A 22589-nucleotide genomic window follows, 5' to 3' on the forward strand; every position below is an offset into this window, starting at 1 on the left:
AGATCCATGGTAATCATCAAAGAATATTGCTTTCTGTGCGTAAAACCACTCTTGACTTTTTATAAAAGTGGTATCATATACTTTTGTGATTGACTTATTTCACTCAGTGTAATGTCCTCCAGACTCATCCATGTTATGTTTTTTGGACTCATCATTATTCTTTATTATTGCACAGTATTCAATTTATGTATGTACAACATTTTGTTTATCCATTCTTCCATTGTTGGACACTTTGATTGCTTCCATCTTTTTGCTACTGTGAATAGTGCTGCAATGAAAATGGGTGTACATGTCTATTCATGTCACTGCTCTTATATCTGTACGATATAATCCTAGCAATAGGATTGCTGGATCATATGGTATTTTTATTTCTAGCTTTTAGGAATTGCCATACCATTTTCCATAGTGGTTGTACCATTTTGCAATCCCACCATCAGTGTATTTAAGAGTTCCAATCTTCCCACAACCTCAGCAGCATTTGTTGTTTTCTGCTTTTTTTTTTTAATCAGTGCCATGTTTTCAGGAGTGAGATGGTATCTTATTGTAGTTTTCATGTGCATCTCTCTAATGACTAATAGGAAACCCTGGTGGAGTGGTGGTTAAGAGCACTTTGAATCCACCAGGTGCTCCTTGGAAACTCTATGGAGAAGTTCTACTTTGTCCTATAGGGTCATTATGAGTTGGAATAGCCTCAATGGTAGTGGGTTTTTGTTTTGTTTTGTTTTGTTTTAATGGCTAATAAACCCTGGTGGTATAGTGGTTGCATTCAGCTGCTAACCAAAGGGTCAGCATCTTAAATCCATCAGGGGCTCCTTGGAAACTCTATGGGGCAGTTCTATTCTGTCCTATAGTGTCCCTATGAGTCAGAATTGACTCAACAGCAACAGGTTATTTTTTAATTGGATTATTTGTTTTGTCATTGTTGTTGAAGTTTTCTATATATTTTAGAGACTAGACCCTTGTCAAATATGTCATTCCCCCAAATTTTTTTTTCAGTCTATGGATTCGTTTTTTACTCTTTTGGTAAAGTCTTGATGAGCATAAATGTTTTATTTTTGGAGGTCCCAGTTACCTAGTTTATCTTCTGTTGTTTCTGAATTTTTAGTTATGTTTGATAGTGTATTTATGCCGTAAATTAGGACCCCTAGCTTTGTCCATAGGAGCCCTGGTGGCATAGTGGTTAAGAGCATGACTGCTAACCAAAAGGTTGGCAGTTCAAATCCACCAACTGCTCCCTGGAAACCCTATAGGGCAGTTCAGCTCTGTCCTATAGGGTCGCTATAAGCTGGAACCTACTCAACGGCACCTAACAAGGACAGCTTTGTCCCTATGTTGTCCTCCAAGAACTTTATAGTTAATAGGTTTAACATTTAGGTCTTGATCCATTTCTAGTTAGTCTTTGTGTATGGTGTGAGGTATGGATATCCAATTTTGCCAGCACCATTTGTTAAAGAGACTATCTCTTCCCTGCTGAATGGATTTTGACCCTTTGTTGAAAATCAGCTGTCCATAGCTGAATGGATTTCTGTTCCATTGGTCTATGTGTCTATTGTTGTACCAACACCAGGCTATTTTGATTACTGTGGCTGTGTAGTAAGTTCTACATTAGGAAATGTGAGACCTCCTAGTTTGTTCTTCTTCAGTAATGCTTTAGCTGTTCAGGGCCTCTTTCCTTTGCCATATAAAGTTGGAGATCAGTTTTTCTGTTTTGTTAAAGAATGTTGTTGGGATTTCGATTGGGATTGCATTATATCTATAGATCACTCTGGGCTGTATTGACATTTTCACAACATTAAGTCTTCCAATCCATGAGCATGGTATGTTTACCCATTTGTGTAGGTCACTTTGGATTTCTTGCAGTAGTAGTGTTTTGTAGTTTCCCTTGTATAAGTCTTTCACATCCCTGATTAGATTTATTCCTAGGTATCAATTTTATCTTATCCTTTTCGATGCTATTGTAAATGGTATCATTTCCTTGATTTCTGTTTCAGGGTTCTCCTTATTAGTGTATAGAAATCCAACTCACTTTTGTATGTTGATCTTGTACCCTGCCACTTTGATGAAGGCTTCTATTAGTTCCAGTAACTTTCTTGTGGAATCTCTGGGATTTTCTATCTATAGGGTCATGTCATCTTCAAACAGAGATAGTTTTACTTCTTCCTTACCAACTTGGATGTCCTTTATTTCCCTTTTTTGCCTTACTGCTCTTGCTAGGACTTCCAGTATAATATTGAATAAGAGTGATGATAATTGGCATCCTTGTCTCATTCCCATTCTCAAGGAGAATGCTTCCAACCTCCCTCTGTTGAGAATAATGTTGCCTATTGGTTTTGTACATACGCCCTTAATTATGTTCAGGAATTTCCCTTCAATTTTTATTTTATTTTGCTGAGAGTTTTTTTTTTTTTTTTTTTTTTTTATCAAATGCCTTTTCATCGATTCAGACGTTCATGGGATTCTTTTCCTTTGTTTTATGTGGTAACTTCTGTTGATTCTTTTTCTAATTTTGAACCACTGTTGCATCCATGGTATGAATCCTACCTGATGGTGATGTGTTACTTTTTTGATATGCTGTTGTATTCTGTTGGGTAGAATTTGGTTGAGAATTTTTGCATATATGAGGGATATTGGTCTGTAATTTTCTTTTTTTGTGATATCTTTGACTGACTTTGGATCAGACTTATGCTGTCTTCATAGAATGAATTAGGGAGTATTCCTTCCTTTTCTACATTCTGGAATTGTTTGTCTAGAGTGGTATCAACTCTTCTCTGAATGTTTGGTAGAACTCTCCAGTGAAGCTATCTGGTCTGGGACTTTTTTTGTTGGGAGGGTTTTTTTTTTTTTTTTTTTTTTTTTCTAATGACATCTTCAATTTCTTCTTTCATTGTAGGTCTATTTAAGTTTTCTACCTCTGTGTTGTTTTTGGTAGGCAGCGTGTTTCTAAAATTTGTCTATTCTAACTTTTTTAATTCATTACAATACAATTTTTCATAATATTGTGTAATGATCCTCTTTATCTAGGTTGGTTCTGTTGTAATGTCACCCATTTCATTTCTTATTTTGGTTATTTACATCTTCTCATTTTTTCCTTTGTCAATTTGACTAGTGGTTTGTCAATTTTGTTGATGCTCTCAAAGAATCACCTTCAGTTTTGTTGATTCTTTCTATTGTTCTTCTACTTTCTATTTCATTTATTTCTGCTCTGATCTTTATTATTTCCTTTCTCTTGGTGACTGTAGACTACTTTTGTTGATCCTTGTCTATTTGTTCAAGTTGTCACCTAAAGTTATTGATTTTAGATCTTCTTTTTTTTTTTTGATGTGTGCATTTATTGTTATAAATTTTCCTCTGAACACTGCTTTTGCTTTGGCCCAGAGATTTTGGTATGTTCTGTCTTCATTCTCATTTGAGTCTGAGAATTTTTTAATTTCATTTTTAGTTTCTTCTGTTACTCAGTAACTTTTAGGTAAGGTGTTATTCAGTTTCCATTTAATTTTTTTTTTTTTTCCTTGCTCTTTCTGTTATTAAATTCTAGTTAAGGTCGTAGAAGATACTTTGTATTACGAAGATGTTTTTGAATTTATTGAGGCTTGCTTTGTGGCCTAGAATATGGTCTATCATGGAGAACGATCATGTCTGTTGGAGAAGAATGTGTTCTGTTGCTGCTCTTGGGTGATGTGTTCTGTGTAAGTCTAAGAAGTCAAATTGCCTGATTATGTTATTTAGATCCTCTGTATCTTTACTGAGTTTCTTTCTAGTTGTTCTGTCCGTCATTGATAATGGTGAGTTAAATTCTCTGGAAACCCTGGTGGCATAGTAGTTGAAAGCTACAGCTGCTAACCAAAAGGTCGGCAGTACAAATCCACCAAGCGTTCCTTGGAAACTCTATGGGACAGTTCTATTCTGTCCTATAGGGTCACTATGAGTCAGAATCAACTTGATAGCAATGGGTTCTTTTTTTTTTAGTATTATCGCAGACATGTCTATTTCTCTTTTCTCTTCTGTTAGAGTTTGGTTTATGTATTTGGAGCTCTGTCATTAGGTACATATTTATTACTGTTATGTCTTCTTGGTGGATTGATCCTTTAATCATTATATAATGCCCTTCTTTGTCTCTTATAATGGATTTTGACTTAAAGTCTATTTTATCTGAAATTATTATTGCCACTTCTATTCTCATTTGGATATTGTTTGCTTGATATTTATTTTTCCATTCTTTGATTTTTAACTTGTTTATGTCTTTGTTTATAAGGTATCTTGTAGGCAACATATTGATAGGTCATGTTTCTTTTATCCATTCTCCCACTCTCTGTCTCTTGACTGGTGCATTTAATTCATTTACATTCAGTGTGATTAACGATAGGTATGGATTCATTTGGAAACCCTGGTGGCGTAGTGGTTAAGTGCTATGGCTGCTAACCAAAGGGTCAGCAGTTCAAATCTGCCAGGCACTCCTTGAAAAGTCTATGGGGCAGTTCTACTCTATCCTATAGGGTCGCCGTGAGTTGGAATCAACTCAATGGCACTGCGTATTTTTTTTTTTTTTTTTTTTTGGTTTATGGGTTCATTGCTGTCATTTTGATATGCTTTGTGTGTGTGTGTGGTGTTAATGGTTTCTTTGTTGCTTTTAATTTTTTGTGCTGAGTTTATTTTGTATATGGATTTCCTTTCCTATCAAATCTTGTTGCTGTTTTTGTGTTTATTGAGACATTCTGTTTTCTCCTTCTTTATTTTGGTGAGTAGATATATTACTTTTCTTGTGGTTACCCTGAATTTTACCTTAATACTCTTAAAATTAAAACAGTCTGTTATATCTTGAAACTGCCTTGACTTCCTCCCCTTATGGAAGTTCTATAACTACCTCTTTTATTCCCTCTTTTTGTTTTGAAGTTGTGATCCTTTACAGCTTAATTCCTCTGGTTCTCTGTAGTCAGTTTTTTAATTTTTCTTTCGTGAAGTCTTTATCCAGGTTAGTACCTGAGTGATGTTGTCTTGTGTCTTTATTTCAGGTTGTTATCTGCTGTCATTGGTTCTCTATCTGAAGGACTTCCTTTAATATCATAAGGCTAGTCTTTTTTTTACAAATTCCCTTAGTTTCTGCCTACCTGGGAATGGTTTAGTTTTGCCATGTTTTTGAAAGAAAATTTTGCTGGATATATGATTTTTGGTTGGCAATATTTTCCTTCAGGATTTTATATATGTCATTCCATTGCCTTCTCACCTGCATGGTTTCTGATGAAAAATCATTGTTTAATCTTATTGTTGACCCTTTGTGAGTGATATTCCATTTTTCATGAGCTCCCTTCAGAATTCTTTCTTCGTCTTTGGTTTTGAAAAGCTTGATTATGATATGTCTTGGTGAACTTTTTAGGTGGGGATCTATACTCTATGGCTCTCTGGTGGTGCAGTGGTTAAAGTAATCAACTGCTAACCGAAAGGTTGGCAGCTTGAATCCACCAACATCTCTGTGGGAGAAAGATGTGACAATCTGCTTCCACAGAGATTTACAGCCTTGGAAACACTGTGGGGCTGCTATGAGTTGGAATTGACTCAATGGCAGTGGGTTTGGTTTTGGGTATCCTTTATGGGGTTCATTGAGCTTCTTGGATGGTAAGTGTCTTAGTTATCTAGTGCTGCTATAACAGAAATACCACAAGAGGATGGCTTTAACAAACAGAAATTTGTTCTCTCAAAGTTTTGTAGGCTGAAAGTCTGAATTTAGGCACCAACTCTAGGGGAAGGCTTTCTCTCTTTTGACTCTAGGGAAAGGTCTTTATATTCTTTCAACATCTCTGGGCCCAGCGTTCATTGGCGATCTCTATGTGTCTTGGCATCAATCTTCCCCTAGATCTAGGAGGTTCTCAATACAGAGATCCTAGGTCCAAAGGATGTGCTTCACTCCCAGCTCTTTTTCCTTGGGGTAGTGAAGTCTCTCTCCTCTCTGCACTCTTCTTTCTCCTTTTATTTTTTAATTTTTTTTAATAACTTTTATTAAGCTTCAAGTGAACGTTTACAAATCCAATCAGTCTGTCACATATAAGTTTACATACATCTCACTCCCTACTCCCACTTACTCTCCCCCTCTTGAGTCAGCCCTTTCAGTCTCTCCTTTCTTGACAATTTTGTCTGCTTCCCTCTCTCTCTATCCTCCCATCCCCCCTCCAGGCAAGAGTTGCCAACACAATCTCAAGTGTCCACCTGACATAATTAGCTCACTCTTCATCAGCGTCTCTCTCCCACCCGCTGACCAGTCCCTTTCATTTTTGATGAGTTGTCTTCGGGGATGGTTCCTGTCCTGTGTCAACAGAAGGTCTGGGGAGCATGGCCGCCGGGATTCCTCTAGTCTCAGTCAGACCATTAAGTTTGGTCTTTTTATGAGAATTTGTGGTCTGCATCCCACTGATCTCCTGCTCCCTGAGGGGTCCTCTGCTGTGCTCCCTGTCAGGGTAGTCATCGATTGTGGCCAGGCACCAACTAGTTCTTCTGGTCTCAGGATGATGTAGGTCTCTGGTTCATGTGGCCCTTTCTGTCTCTTGGGCTCTTAGTTGTCGTGTGGCCTTGGTGTTCTTCATTTTCCTTTGCTCCAGGTGGGTTGAGACCAATTGCTGCATCTTAGATGGCCGCTTGTTAGCATTTAAGACCCAGGCGCCACATTTCAAAGTGGGATGCAGAATGATTTCATAATAGAATTATTTTGCCAATTGACTTAGAAGTCCCCTCAAACCATGTTCCCCAGACCCCCGCGCTTGCTCCGCTGAGCTTTGAAGCATTCATTTTATCCCGGAAACTTCTTTGCTTTTGGTCCAGTCCAATTGAGCTGACCTTCCATGTATTGAGTGTTGTCTTTCCCTTCACCTAAAGCAGTTCTTATCTACTGATTAATCAATAAAAAACCCTCTCCCACCCACCCTCCCTCCCCGCCTCGTAACCACAAAAGTATGTGTTCTTCTCAGGTTTACTATTTCTCAAGATCTTATAATAGCGGTCTTATACAATATTTGTCCTTTTGCCTCTGACTAATTTCGCTCAGCATAATGGCTTCCAGGTTCTTCCATGTTATGAAATGTTTCAGAGATTCGTCACTGTTCTTTATCGATGCGTAGTATTCCATTGTGTGAATATACCACAATTTATTTACCCATTCGTCCGTTGATGGACACTTTGGTTGCTTCCAACTTTTTGCTATTGTAAACAGAGCTGCAATAAACATGGGTGTGCATATATCTGTTTGTATGAAGGCTCTTGTAACTCTAGGGTATATTCCTAGGAGTGGGATTTCTGGGTTGTATGGTAGTTCTATTTCTAACTGTTTAAGATAACGCCAAAGTGGTTGTACCATTTTACATTCCCACCAGCAGCGTATGAGAGTTCCAAACTCTCCGCAGCCTCTCCAGCATTTATTATTTTGTGTTTTTTGGATTAATGCCAGCCTTGCTGGTGTGAGATGGAATCTCATCGTAGTTTTAATTTGCATTTCTCTAACGGCTAATGATCGAGAGCATTTTCTCATGTATCTGTTGGCTGCCTGAATATCTTCTTTAGTGAAATGTGTGTTCATATCCTTTGCCCACTTCTTGATTGGGTTGTTTGTCTTTTTGTGGTTGAGTTTTGACAGAATCATGTAGATTTTAGAGATCAGGCGCTGGTCAGAGATGTCATAGCTGAAAATTCTTTCCCAATCTGTAGGTGGTCTTTTTATTCTTTTGGTGAAGTCTTTAGATGAGCATAGGTGTTTGATTTTTAGGAGCTCCCAGTTATCAGGTTTCTCTTCATCATTTTTGGTAATGTTTTGTATTCTGTTTATACCTTGTATTAGGGCTCCTAGGGTTGTCCCAATTTTTTCTTCCATGATCTTTATCGTTTTAGTCTTTATGCTTAGGTCTTTGATCCACTTGGAGTTAGTTTTTGTGCATGGTGTGAGGTATGGGTATTGTTTCATTTTTTTGCAAATGGATATCCAGTTATGCCAGCACCATTTGTTAAAAAGGCTATCTTTTCCCCAGTTAATTGACACTGGTCCTTTGTCAAATATCAGCTGCTCATACGTGGATGGATCTATGTCTGGGTTCTCAATTCTGTTCCATTGGTCTATGTGACTGTTGTTGTACCAATACCAGGCTGTTTTGACTACTGTGGCTGTATAATAGGTTCTGAAGTCAGGTAAGGTGAGGCCTCCCACTTTCTTCTTTTTCAGTAGTGCTTTGCTTATCCGGGGCTTCTTTCCCTTCCATATGAAATCGGTGATTTGTTTCTCTATTCCCTTAAAATATGACATTGGAATTTGGATCGGAAGTGCGTTAAATGTATAGATGGCTTTTGGTAGAATAGACATTTTTACTATGTTAAGTCTTCCTATCCATGAGCAAGGTATGTTTTTCCACTTAAGTATATCCTTTTGAATTTCTTGTAGTAGAGCTTTGTAGTTTTCTTTGTACAGGTCTTTTACATCCTTGGTAAGATTTATTCCTAAGTATCTTATCTTTTGGGGGGCTACTGTGAATGGTATTGATTTGGTTATTTCCTCTTCGGTGTTCTTTTTGTTGATGTAGAGGAATCCAAGTGATTTTTGTATGTTTATTTTATAACCTGAGACTCTGCCAAACTCTTCTATTAGTTTCAGTAGTTTTCTGGAGGATTCCTTAGGGTTTTCTGTGTATATAATCATGTCATCTGCAAATAGTGATAACTTTACTTCTTCCTTGCCAATCCGGATACGTTTTATTTCTTTGTCTAGCCTAATTGCCCTGGCTAAGACTTCCAACACGATGTTGAATAAGAGCGGTGATAAAGGGCATCCTTGTCTGGTTCCCGTTCTCAAGGGAAATGCTTTCAGGTTCTCTCCATTTAGAGTGATATTGGCTGTTGGCTTTGCATAGATGCCCTTTATTATGTTGAGGAATTTTCCTTCAATTCCTATTTTGGTAAGAGTTTTTATCATGAATGGGTGTTGGACTTTGTCAAATGCCTTTTCTGCATCAATTGATAAGATCATGCGGTTTTTGTCTTTTGTTTTATTTATGTGATGGATTACATTAATGGTTTTTCTGATATTAAACCATCCCTGCATACCTGGTATAAATCCCACTTGATCAGGGTGAATTATTTTTTTGATGTGTTGTTGGATTCTATTGGCTAGAATTTTGTTGAGGATTTTTGCATCAATGTTCATGAGGGATATAGGTCTATAATTTTCTTTTTTTGTAATGTCTTTACCTGGTTTTGGTATCAGGGAGATGGTGGCTTCATAGAATGAGTCGGGTAGTATTCCGTCATTTTCTATGCTTTGGAATACCTTTAGTAGTAGTGGTGTTAACTCTTCTCTGAAAGTTTGGTAGAACTCTGCAGTGAAGCCGTCCGGGCCAGGGCTTTTTTTTGTTTGGGAGTTTTTTGATTACCGTTTCAATCTCTTTTTTTGTTATGGGTCTATTTAGTTGTTCTACTTCTGAATGTGTTAGTTTAGGTAGGTAGTGTTTTTCCAGGAATTCATCCATTTCTTCTAGGTTTGCAAATTTGTTAGAGTACAATTTTTCATAATAATCTGAAATGATTCTTTTAATTTCATTTGGTTCTGTTGTGATGTGGTCCTTCTCATTTCTTATTCGGGTTATTTGTTTCCTTTCCTGTATTTCTTTAGTCAGTCTAGCCAATGGTTTATCAATATTGTTAATTTTTTCAAAGAACCAGCTTTTGCCTTTGTTAATTCTTTCGATTGTTTTTCTGTTCTCTAATTCATTTAGTTCAGCTCTAATTTTTATTATTTGTTTTCTTCTGGTGCCTGATGGATTCTTTTGTTGCTCACTTTCTATTTGTTCAAGTTGTAGGGACAGTTCTCTGATTTTGGCTCTTTCTTCTTTTTGTATGTGTGCATTTATTGATATAAATTGGCCTCTGAGCACTGCTTTTTCTGTGTCCCAGAGGTTTTGATAGGAAGTATTTTCATTCTCGTTGCTTCCTATGAATTTCCTGATTCCCTCCTTGATGTCTTCTATAACCCAGTCTTTTTTCAGGAGGGTATTGTTCAGTTTCCAAGTATTTGATTTCTTTTCCCTAGTTTTTCTGTTATTGATCTCTAGTTTTATTGCCTTGTGGTCTGAGAAGATGCTTTGTAATATTTCGATGTTTTGGACTCTGCAAAGGTTTGTTTTATGACCTAATATGTGGTCTATTCTAGAGAATGTTCCATGTGCGCTAGAAAAAAAAGTATACTTTGCAGCAGTTGGGTGGAGAGTTCTGTATAAGTCAATGAGGTCAAGTTGGTTGATTGTTGTAATGAGATCTTCCGTGTCTCTGTTGAGCTTCTTACTGGATGTCCTGTCCTTCTCCGAAAGTGGTGTGTTGAAGTCTCCTACTATAATTGTGGAGGTATCTATCTCGCTTTTCAATTCTGTTAAAATTTGATTTATGTATCTTGCAGCCCTGTCATTGGGTGCGTAAATATTTAATATGGTTATGTCTTCCTGATCAACTGTCCCTTTTATCATTATATAGTGTCCTTCTTTATCCTTTGTGGTGGATTTAAGTCTAAAGTCTATTTTGTCAGAAATTAATATTGCTACTCCTCTTCTTTTTTGCTTATTGTTTGCTTGATATATTTTTTTCCATCCTTTGAGTTTTAGTTTGTTTGTGTCTCTAAGTCTAAGGTGTGTCTCTTGTAGGCAGCATATAGATGGATCGTGTTTCTTTATCCAGTCTGTGACTCTCTGTCTCTTTATTGGTGCATTTAGTCCATTTACATTCAGGGTAATTATAGATAAATAAGTTTTTAGTGCTGTCATTTTGATGCCTTTTTATGTGTGTTGTTGACAATTTCATTTTTCCACATACTTTTTTGTGCTGAGGTGTTTTTCTTAGTAAATTGTGAGATCCTCATTTTCATAGTGCTTGACTTTATGTAAGTTGAGTCGTTACGTTTTTCTTGGTTTTTATCTTGAGTTATAGAGTTGTTATACCTTTTTGTGGTTACCTTATTATTTACCCCTATTTTTCTAAGTAAAAACCTAACTTGTATTGTTCTATATCGCCTTGTATCACTCTCCATATGGCAGTTCAATGCCTCCTGTATTTAGTCCCTCTTTTTGATTATTGTGATCTTTTACCTATTGACTTCCATGATTCCCTGTTATGTGTATTTTTTTTTTTAATTAATCTTAATTTGTTTGTTTTTGTGATTTCCCTATTTGAGTTGATATCAGGACGTTCTGTTTTGTGACCTTGTGTTGTGGTGATATTTGATATTATTGGTTCTCTGACCAAACAATATCCTTTAGTATTTCTTGTAGCTTTGGTTTGGTTTTTGCAAATTCTCTAAACTTGTGTTTGTCTGTAAATATCTTAATTTCGCCTTCATATTTCAGAGAGAGTTTTGCTGGATATATGATCCTTAGCTGGCAGTTTTTCTCCTTCAGTGTTCTGTATATGTTGTCCCATTCTCTTCTTGCCTGCATGGTTTCTGCTGAGTAGTCAGAACATATTCTTATTGATTCTCCCTTGAAGGAAACCTTTCTTTTCTCCCTGGCTGCTTTTAAAATTTTCTGTTTATCTTTGGTTTTGGTGAGTTTGATGATAATATGTCTTGGTGTTTTTCTTTTTGGATCAATCTTAAATGGGGTTCGATGAGCATCTTGGATAGCTATCCTTTCGTCTTTCATGATGTCAGGGAAGTTTTCTGTCAGGAGTTCTTCAACTATTTTCTCTGTGTTTTCTGTCCCCCCTACCTGTTCTGGGACTCCAATCACCTGCAGGTTATCCTTCTTGATAGAGTCCCACATAATTCTTAGGGTTTCTTCATTTTTTTTAATTCTTTTATCTGATTTTTTTTCAGCTATGTTGGTGTTGATTCCCTGGTCCTCCAGATGTCCCAGTCTGCGTTCTAATTGCTCGAGTCTGCTCCTCTGACTTCCTAGTGCGTTGTCTAATTCTGTTATTTTATTGTTAATCTTTTGGATTTCTACATGTTGTCTCTCTATGGATTCTTGCAACTTATTAATTTTTCCACTATGTTCTTGAATAATCTTTTTGAGTTCTTCAGCAGTTTTATCAGTGTGTTCCTTGGCTTTTTCTGCATTTATACTAATTTCATTTGTGATATTATTAAGCATTCTGTAAATTAGTTTTTTATATTCTGTATCTGATAATTCCAAGATTGTATCTTCATTTGGGAAAGGTTTTGATTCTTTTGATTGGGGGGTCGGAGAAGCTGTCCCGGTCTGCTTCTTTAAGTGGTTTGATATTGATTGTTGTCTCCGAGCCATCACTGGGAAACTAGTTTTTCCAGAAAATCCGCTAAAAAAAAATGCAGTCAGATCTCTATCAGAGTTATCCCTCTGGCTCAGGCTACTCAGATGTTAATGAAGCCGCCTGGGGAGGGTGGGGGAGGGAACAGAGAGATAGGAGAGTAGCACCTCAGAATATAGCCAGAGTTGCTTGTCTTGCTTGGAATGACTATTATATCTGAGATTCCCGCGGGCGCGTCGCCTATGTGTGCTGGCTGTGTGGAGATTGCCCCCAGGGGGTCTGGCCCGCTGGAGTCACGGTCAGATCCTCCGCTTCCAGCCCCACGCCCAGCGTCAAGGCTCCCCTACTGGGACGGTGCACTCTTGACTCCAAAATCAGTCGCTGCCTCCCGGGGACTTCTCATCCCTCCAGCCGCGTGGCCGTGCCGCCCCCGAGAACCAGTTGGCCCTCCTCCCGGGGTTAGTTCAGATGGGTGGAGCAGCTCCCCGTGCTTGTGCCGTGACCGAGTGCCCCGGCTGGGACGCTGTTCTCCCCACTCCAATACCAGTCGCTGCCTCCCGGGGACTTCTCCTATCGGCTGCGTCCCACGCCGCCCGCGCGACCCGGCTGGTCCCCTTCCCAGGGTTAGTTCAGGGGGGTGGAGCAACTTTCCGTGTTTATGGCTTACCTGCGTCCAGTCCAAATCCCTGCGGGACGGTTCCCCGGCTCGGATGCTGCTCTTTCTGCTCCAAGACCAGTCACTGCCTCCCGGGGACTTCTCCTACCGGCTGCGTCCCATGCCGCCCGTGGAACTGGCTGGTCCCCCTCCCGGGGTTAGTTCAGGGGGGTGGAGCAGGTCTCTGTGCTTGTGCTGTACCTGACTGGTGCGCTGGCTCCAGGCTCTGGAAACAATTGCTGCTTCCCCGTATTAGTCCGTTCTCCGTCTCTAAATCTGTGTTTGTTGTTCAGGGTTCGTAGATTGTTAAGTATGTGATCGATTCACTTGTTTTTCCGTGTCTTTGTTGTAAGAGGGGTCTGAGGTAGCGTCTGCCTAGTCCGCCATCTTGGCTCCGCCCCCCTCTCCTTTTATTTTTGTAAGATAAAAAAGTGCTGCTGAAGTACAGGTGTGACCTGAGTAAGGTGGTGACTGAGTAAGGGTGTCGCTTGAGTAAGGATGTGACTTGAATAAGGCTGTGACTTGGGTTATGCACTTTATTAAGGGGGTGACTCAAGATACACCCCACACTAATCCTGCCTCATTAACATATAGAGGTTACAATTTACAACACATAATTACACAATACCACAAAATGGAGGACAATTACACAATACTGGGAATTATGGCCTAGTCAAGTTTACACATATTTTGGGGCAGGGAGAGGAGACACAATTCAATCCATGTCAGTAACTTTCTAGTCTTTCTTTATATTTGGGAAGTTCTCAACCAGTATGTGTTCAAAATTCTCTCTGTACTTTTTCCCTCCTCCTTTTCTGGATTCCTATTACATATAAATTATTCCTCTTGATGTGACCAACATATCTCTTAGGCTTTCTTCATTCTTTTTTTGATTGTACTAACCAAAGGGTCGGCAGTTCAAATCCGCCAGGCGCTCATTGGAAACTCTATGGGGAAGTTCCACTCCGTCCTATAGGGTCGCTATGAGTCGGAATCAACTCAAGGGCACTGGGTCTGGTTTCAGACAAATTAGTATCAAGATTTGTCTTCTATTTCACTGATTCTTTCTTCTGTTGATTCAAGTCTACTTCTGTGTCCTTTCATTGAGGTATCTATTTCTGATATTTTATTGTTAATCTTCTGAATTTCTAGTTGTTGCTTTTGTATGGTTTCTGATTATTGAATCTGTCATTTTGTTCTTGTATTGTTTTCCTGAATTCTTCTAGGTTTTTTTTTTCAGTGTTTTCATTGATATTAAAAAAAAATAAAAAAAAATAAAACTTGTTGCTGTCAAGTTGATTCCAACTTCTAGAAACCCTACAAGACAGTGTAGAACTTCTCCATAGGGTTTCCAAAGAGTGGCTGGTGGATTCAAACTGCCAACCTTTTGGTTAGCAGACTGAGCCCTTAACCATTGCATCACCAAGTTTTTAAACACTTTCTCATGTAATGCTATTATTATTTCTTCTTCTGGAAGTTTTTCTTTCCCTTTATTTAGTTCACGTATTTGAACTATCTTTTTTTTTTTAACATGATTAGTTAATGTCTACTGTCTCCAAGGCATTAAGATATTACTCTTTATATATATATATATTTATTGTATGTTTGTTTCATCCTGATTTTTTATTGTTTTGTTCTGATATGTCAGAGTGGGCGGGGCAGGTATGCTCTGTTGATTGTTGGACTGGCAGTACGGGACAGCTAACCACCTGTTGCCGGGTAGACAGGGCATCAGCAGGTAGGGTGATCATGCATCGCTGTTCACCAGGCATGTTTGGTGGCTGGGGGTGGGCTGGGTGAGCAGGAACTGCCGCTTGTCATTGGTCCAGTGGCATGGGAGCACACTATGGTGCTCACCAGGTGGGCAGGCTGTTGGCAGTGTGGATATGGCAGGCAACCAGTGGCACAGACTCTGCTGCTCATCCAGTGGGCCACTTGCTGGGTGGGCAGGGAGGTGAATGGGGGGTATGGTTGGCAACCAGGGGTGTGGGAACACTCTTTGCTGCTTGCTGAGTGGGCAAAGCAGCAGAGGGTTGGCAGACAGGGCTGAGGTGGAGAAAGCAGGCTAATACCATGGTCACCAGGTGATTGGGGTGGCAGGATGGGAGGGCTCACAATACTAATCATGAGGAGGGTGGAGAAAGAGAGAACATGATCCTCTGGTCACTGGGCATGAATGCCTGGGTATTAGCCATTGGCTGCAGCCAGCAATTGGGACCTGGCTCTCACCCAGTGCAAGGGAGAGGGCTTCCCAGAGTCCAGTCAGATAGGTGACTTCCTGCTGACACTCTATGAATCTGTTACTCTGTGTGGTGAGTAATGATGACCACCCTAATGGTCAGAGACTGTCACTAGTGAGTAGTTCTGTCCCTGGACCCTGGCTCTCTCCCTGCTCTGTGGATGCCAGGATCCCTGGAGCTCTTGCCTTCCTTCCTGTTCTTTCCCTCTTCAGATCCAATTACTGTCCTACTTACCTTGCTTCACTCTGGGTATGTCTACACAGTTTTTCTGTCTCCTACTGGGAATTCTATGAAGTTGATGTCCTGTGATCATCACCTGGGATTGCTGCTGGCTTTGTCCCAAGATGGCCACACTGTGCTGGGCCAGGTGGCAGGGCACTTTCATTCTGTATCTTTTCTCATTTTCATTCAGTTTCTTCTTCCAATTAGTGTTTGATCTAATTTTTATCCTTCCATTTTGTGCTCAGGGTTCCAGGATTGTCATCTGTATCTGTTTCACTTCGTTTCTCAAGTCTTTGCTGTAGAGGGACAGCATGGTGTGTCTGACTAAGCTACCACTTTGGGTCATTTCCCCTCAATGCCTTGTTTTTTTGGTAGTAAAAATTATTTTGGCCATAACACTGCAAAATCTGTAAAACCTTTGAGAAACACAAATGACTACAGAGGGTGCATTGTGGACAACTCAGGGTTGAAAATGATAATTAAGACAAAGAAAAAATAAGTTATGCAGAACATTGTTAAGATGTTAGGGTTAGTAAAAAAAAAAAAATGAGAACTTTGTAAAAAAAAAAAAGACATTTAAGGCAGAGATGTGCTATTTGTTTGGGGCATATTAAATGCTAGATTAGTAATAATGAGATTATTATATATGTGTCATTTACTACATTAATTCTGACACTACTTCCAACAACCAGTTTTCAGATGAAGAAACTGAGGTTCAAAGAATTGGCCTAAGGACAGTCAACCAATGTGCCAAATAACATCTACATCTTTCCAACATAAAGTTCAGCTGCATATGTTACAATAACCTGTTTTATTAAACAGGGCTAAAGAACAGCAAACGTGTATCTGTTCAGGTTCAGATACAACTTCTTAGGTCTAATAGTCATATAGTCCCCATATGGCTCATACTTTATTATGCATTCCTTTCTTAATTACACATTTGTATCAGAACAGTAGAATTTTTATACTAATTAATTAATGCACATGTGTGTCTAGCCACTTTTATTTATTAAGACAATAACAGCAGAATCTATTATAAAATTGTAATACATTACAAATACACATCTATTCAGTGATGAACAACTCAAGATCATCTTTCCCTTTGAAGAAATTTGTGAAGTTGCAATTTTATGCTTTTTTCTCCATCGTCAGTTAAGGGATAACTGTTTCTATCTATCGAGCTTTAAGGGTTTAACATCTGTGAAGACTATGTTGCTCTCCTGAAATATATGCAAAATAGTGTATTTCAGTGTGCTGTACTCAACTTAGCTAAGTTTCTTCCTGCTTTACATGCTATGGAAGTTGCTACATCTGTAAGATTTCCATTGAATTCTAATTATCCACATAACTTTTCTTCATTTCTCTTGTTAAAGTAGCTGAGTATCTCAGTCATTGGAGGTTATCAATAATTTCATTACTTTCATACCTCAGCATATTTTCTCTCTCTTTTTCTACTGATATGATTGTAAAACCTCATTTTTTTTTTTTTTTCTTAATGCCTTTTGCTTTCCTTATCTCAGGCTGCTTTCTGCTTCTTATCTTTTCTGAAAGCCTTATTTGATGAAATATATTCTTTCTTGGTTCTCTTACTACTTCTCTGCTGGTAAGCCTTTCAACACTATATGTATACAGTATTTATGTATGTTTATTAATCTTCAGTTCCCCTTCATTTTAGAGATATATTTTATGCTTTCGTTGGCCGTATAGTTAATAGGAAGGTGACTCATCTTAAATTAATGTTAATTCACATGATATAATCATAGAGTCTCATTAATAGCCAAGTCTTGAGCTATTTATTATTCTCTATCTAATTACATAGATATATAATGCTCATTTTATTTTTGCTCACATATTCCTTTAACATTTTATTTAATGTCCTTAGATTTCTAAATGGTTAAACAGAGTAATGAATTAGACTCTATTTATTTATCTACTTTGGGAAAATAAGAGCAAACACTAAAACATAAAGACTAATAGCTTGTAAGAATTAGTGTAACCTTTAAAATAGCAGACTTATTCCCAGAGAGTAACTTAAGCCCAAGCTTATCATTTTGAAAATGTAAACACTATGATTAGAAACTCAGATATAAGATTAAAAAAATAAATTGTTTGAAATCTTTTTATCCTCGATTAATATTTCACAGAAAGTTGTTGCACTTGACATACAATTAAGATGTTGAGTCAAACTTAAAGTCATGCCTATGGGAGAGTTATCTATCCATAATTACTGCTGGAGGGACCATTATGTAAAGATCATATAACACCCCCTCCCTATAGATAGCTTTCCCAGGACATTTGACCTGAGAACAGCCAAATCATAGGTTGGCTGGCAATTTACGAGGTGGTCTGCCTTAAAAGTTCTGCCCTAACTGAGCTGAGCCCATCAATTCTTATTCTTGAATCTAGAAATATAAACATAATGATATAGTTATCTGTAAAATTTAAAACGCAAAGTTTGTACACAGAGAGGCAAGATTAAGTAAAAATCAAGAACAATTATGTAGAAACTAGAACAATGAAAGGTTGAAAAAGTATTATCACAGTGTTTCTCAACAGGCGGGGGTCTAGGATACATCTCTGAGAAAGAGAATGCTTGGGGCATGAATGGAATAAGCTTGAGAATATCTGGGAAGAGATTCAAAGTAGAGAAGAAAAGGACTGAGAGATACAGACAGTTTGGAAAGTCATTAAGCAGTAGTAATAGTGGCCACTAGAGTGAAGAGTCATGAATTCCTGGTCCTATAATTGCTATAAAGGTCTTAGATGTCCAACTTTCATATATTTCCAGTATTTCTAAAGCCACATGACTATGCATTTTCCAATCTTGATTAGCTTCCCTCTTACTGTCAGATTTACCTTTACAGTAAATTATCATCACCTTGAGCTATCTTCAGTGGGTTTCTTTTCCTTATAACCAATAGAAGGCCAGAAAAATACTCATTTTAGTTTGTTCATCCCAGACATATTTTTGATAACCTGAAATGTATAAGAGACTACGGTAGATGATATGGAATATATATTGAAAATTGAATAGCACCCAAATTCTATTCTCAAGGAGCTTGTCATCTAATAAAAACTAAAAAATAAAATTTTGAACTTAATTAAACTAAAACAACTCAGAAAATACACCTGAAAAACAAAAAGGTTAACGTCTACAGACAGGAAGTTTCCTCGAGTAACAGATTCCTACAGGATACTCTGCTCTTAAGAGTATTCTATGGTAAATCTCACATATAATAGCTAGAAGTAATGTTTGATCCCAAACACTAAACTTAAGTAAAGAACAAAGAAAAAATTTTAAGGAATAAAAATGTGGTTTTCCCCTCATATCAAATAATTGATAATAATAGGGAACTGCATGATTTTATTTTACAGAAAATAAATATGATCACTGCTCCAATTCAGTTAATAACAAGGGTATCTAAGTATTCCACATGAAAACTTTTACATTTTATTAAGTTATATCATAGTTTGCAAATCATATACTTGAAAATCAGCCTTCCCCAAAAATCTCTAAAACAAAAAGAGAAAAGGACCTTCTTTTTTTTTTTTTTTAAAGATGACAGTTGTTCAGAGCTTGATATTGTCTATCTGAGAACACTACAGGAATTATCTGAAGTCATCATAGTCATGAATAATTATGAATGAGGACTATTCTGATTGCACTGACAGGACAAGGAGAAGCAGGCTAAGAGGGCAGCAGATGGGATTCAGATTAAAAAATTAGAATGACATCTCAACTCTAACTGAAATATGCTTTTTTGGCAAGAAAAAGAAATCCCTTTTTCCAGCAATTTCTGAGGACAATGAAGACTACAGTACAGTGCTTCTCAGAGCAAAAAGTAGGATTTAGGTTTTCCACTTGAATTAGCTTCTGAATCTGATTCTAACTGTATTTTTTTATAGAAGTAACTCATATACTTCAAATAATACCACACTTTGCACGAGTAAATTAAATATATATGCATAGACATCTATAGATACATACCTATAACTGCCTATCTAACTTTTCAAAGCAGGTTTATAATTATTTCCTAAAAGTACACATTTTGCTTTAAATGTTTACTAATCTATTCATAAAATATTCATTGAATGCTAGTTATGTGCTAGGCACTAAAATGACTCTTGATATTTACAGGAAAAGATTATTAGTTAGGTGCTTCTTTAGAAAGCTAGAAATACAAATACCATATGATCCAGCAATCCCACTCCTAAGAATATATCCTAGAGAAATAAGAGTCATCACACAAATAGACATATGCACACCCATGTTCATGGCATCATTGTTCACAATAGCAAAAAAGATGGAAACAACCTAGATGCCCATCAACAGATGAATGGATAAACAAACTATGGTACATGTACACTATGGAATATTATGCAACGATAAAGAACAATGATGAATCTATGAAGCATCTCATAACGTGGATGAATCTGGAGGGCATTATGCCAAGTGAAACAAGTCAATCACAAAAGGACAAATATTGAATGAGACCATTATAGTAAAAACTCATGAAAAGGTTTATACACAAAAAGAAACAATCTTTGATGGTTACAAGGATGGGGAGGGATGGCGATGAGAAAACACTAAATAAGATAACAGATAAGTGGTAACTTTGGCAAAGGGTAAGACAGTACACAATTCTGGGAAGCCAGCATAACCTGTACAAAACAAGATCATGGAAGCTCCATAGACACATCCAAACTCCCTGAGGGATCAAATTGCTGGGCTGACGGCTATGGGGACCACAGTATCAGGCAACATCTAGCTTAATGGGCATAACATAGTTTATAAAGAAAATGTTCTGCATTCTACTTTGGTGAGTAGCATCTGTGTTCTTAAATGCCTGAGAGTGGCCGTCTAAGATACTCCACTGGTCTCACCCCTTTGGGAGCAAGGGAGAATGAAGAAAACTAAAGATACAAGGGAAAGATTAGTCCAAAGAACTAATGGATTACAACTACCATGGCTTCCACCAGACTGAGTCTAGTACAACGAGATGGTGCCTGGCTACCACTACTGACTGCTCTGATGGGGATCACAATAGAGGGTCCCAGAAAGAGCTGGGACCAAACTCTAGAACAAAACTCTAACTCACATACACAAAAAAGACCAGACTTGCTGGCCTGACAGAGACTGGAGAAACCCCAAGAGAATGGCCCCTGTACATCCTTTTAGCTCAGTAACGAAGTCACTTCCGAGGTTCACCCTTTAGCCAAAGATTAGACAGGCCCATAAAGCAAAGTGAGATTAAAGGGGCACACCAGCCCAGGGCCAAGGACTAGAAAGCAAGAGGCGACAGGAAAGCTGGTAATAGGGAACCCAAGGTTGAAAAGGGAGAGTGTTGATATGTCGTGGGGTTGTTAATCAATGTCGTAAAACAGTATCTGTACTAACTGTTTAAGGGGAAGCTAATTCTGTAAACCTTCATCTAAAGTACAATAAAAAAAAAAAAAAGATTATTAGCTAAACTTACTGTCCTGAGTTATTCTTCCTTTATGCATCACATCAGGCAGTGACAACAGGACACAGTTAGTCAGTTTTATTGAAGTAGCTTGTCTCTTTTGTTGTTTTTAAATCATGGCATTCAAATAAACAGTTCTATATATGGAAATAAAAAAAAAATTTTTTTCTTTTTTTTATTAAAAAAAGTTTTTCTTTTTTTTATTTCCATATATAGAACTGTTTATTTGAATGCCATGATTTAAAAACAACAAAAGAGACAAGCTACTTCAATAAAACTGACTAGCTGTGTCCTGTTGTCATAGAAAGGAAAAAAAAAAAAAAAGCCCATATACTCTTTATTACACAAAATCTCAGGATGCTTCACAACGAGGACCCCCGATAAGCAAAACAAATTAACTCAAACTAAGTTACAATACCGATTATATTTCTTTATTTTTATTCAACCAACACTTCTTTAACTCAGAGCCAAGCTATCAAAATGACTAATTAAATATGATTAAACTGGGTCAATAATGGAATAGTATATAGATCTAAATTCACTTTTAATAATCTTGGAATTTTGTTTTACTTTCTTGAGCAAAAAAAGTGAAAAATGTCAATTAAATTAAGTGTACTCAAACACCGCACAGTGCAGAGTTGGGATTAGTTTATGAAAGCAATCTAACTCTATATAAATAAAAACAATGGTGATGATAAGCTCTTTAAAATGAATGGATCAGACAGATAATCACAATTTTGTATTCAGAAATGTAAGCCATAAAAAGAATCAAGTGGGTAAAATAGTCTCCCTACTGAGCATCATATTTTGTATTATCTTGTACAGGAGATGAAATTTACAGAAGAAACATTTTACCTTTAATGATCTCTAATTTTGATAATCGAGTTGCCAATTAACAGAGTAATTGCAAGGGTAGATTAATGTCACAATTCTCATTCAGTTATCTTACAGCCACTCTCTATGTATGTAGTAAATATTCAGAGTACTTTTTTTTTCTCCTGTAGCATTTCCTCAACCCAGGTTTTACCTTAATGTTAATTGACAAATTTGGAGGGCACATTTTACTACAAGAGCCTGAGAACCTGATCCTATTATTAAAAGCACCCCAGGAAGAAAAATCCAAATGCAAATTTCAACTGACCTTTTCGGAAACAACTCATATTATTTTGCATCAGTAGCCACTGGAGATTTGTCTGGCTATATATGGATTTCCACATCTGTCAGCTATAAGCACACTTCATCTGTCTGCTAAATCAGAGAACCAGAAATAGATGACAGTGATCAAGCCTTTGAGCTTCTCTTAAATTAGCCCCATCATGAGGTAAAGTTAGTTTCTCCACTGGGCTTTCATTCTAAAGGTTTACCCTAAGAAACTTAGAGAAAAGAACACATTAGAAAAGCAAATAGAGTCTTACTTCTTCTGCTAGGTGACTTTTTTTTTTTTAATTAGAATGGAGTGCTGACCAGACAGCCTGTCTGGGGTAGGCCCTGCTGGGAGAAGTGAGCATAAATTACTCTTGTTTGCAGCTACCTATGCTCTGCTACCAAAACACAGCAGCAGCAAGAAAGCTATAATGACCCTCACGTGTGCCCAGGTTTCCCTCCAGATGCCCGTCACTAACCTCCTACTGTGTCTTTCTTTTATGAACTGATTAAAAAAAAAAAAAAAAAAGTAAAATCTTACTCACCCTTGGGTATAAGTCCAGTGTGATATGCACACCAGCCACTAGTGTAGAAAATGCCTTGATTTCTTTCCCTTATTCCTTTCCATCT

This window comes from Loxodonta africana, chromosome 1, assembly GCF_030014295.1.
Source record: "Loxodonta africana isolate mLoxAfr1 chromosome 1, mLoxAfr1.hap2, whole genome shotgun sequence".
In the NCBI taxonomy this organism is placed as follows: Eukaryota; Metazoa; Chordata; class Mammalia; order Proboscidea; family Elephantidae; genus Loxodonta; species Loxodonta africana.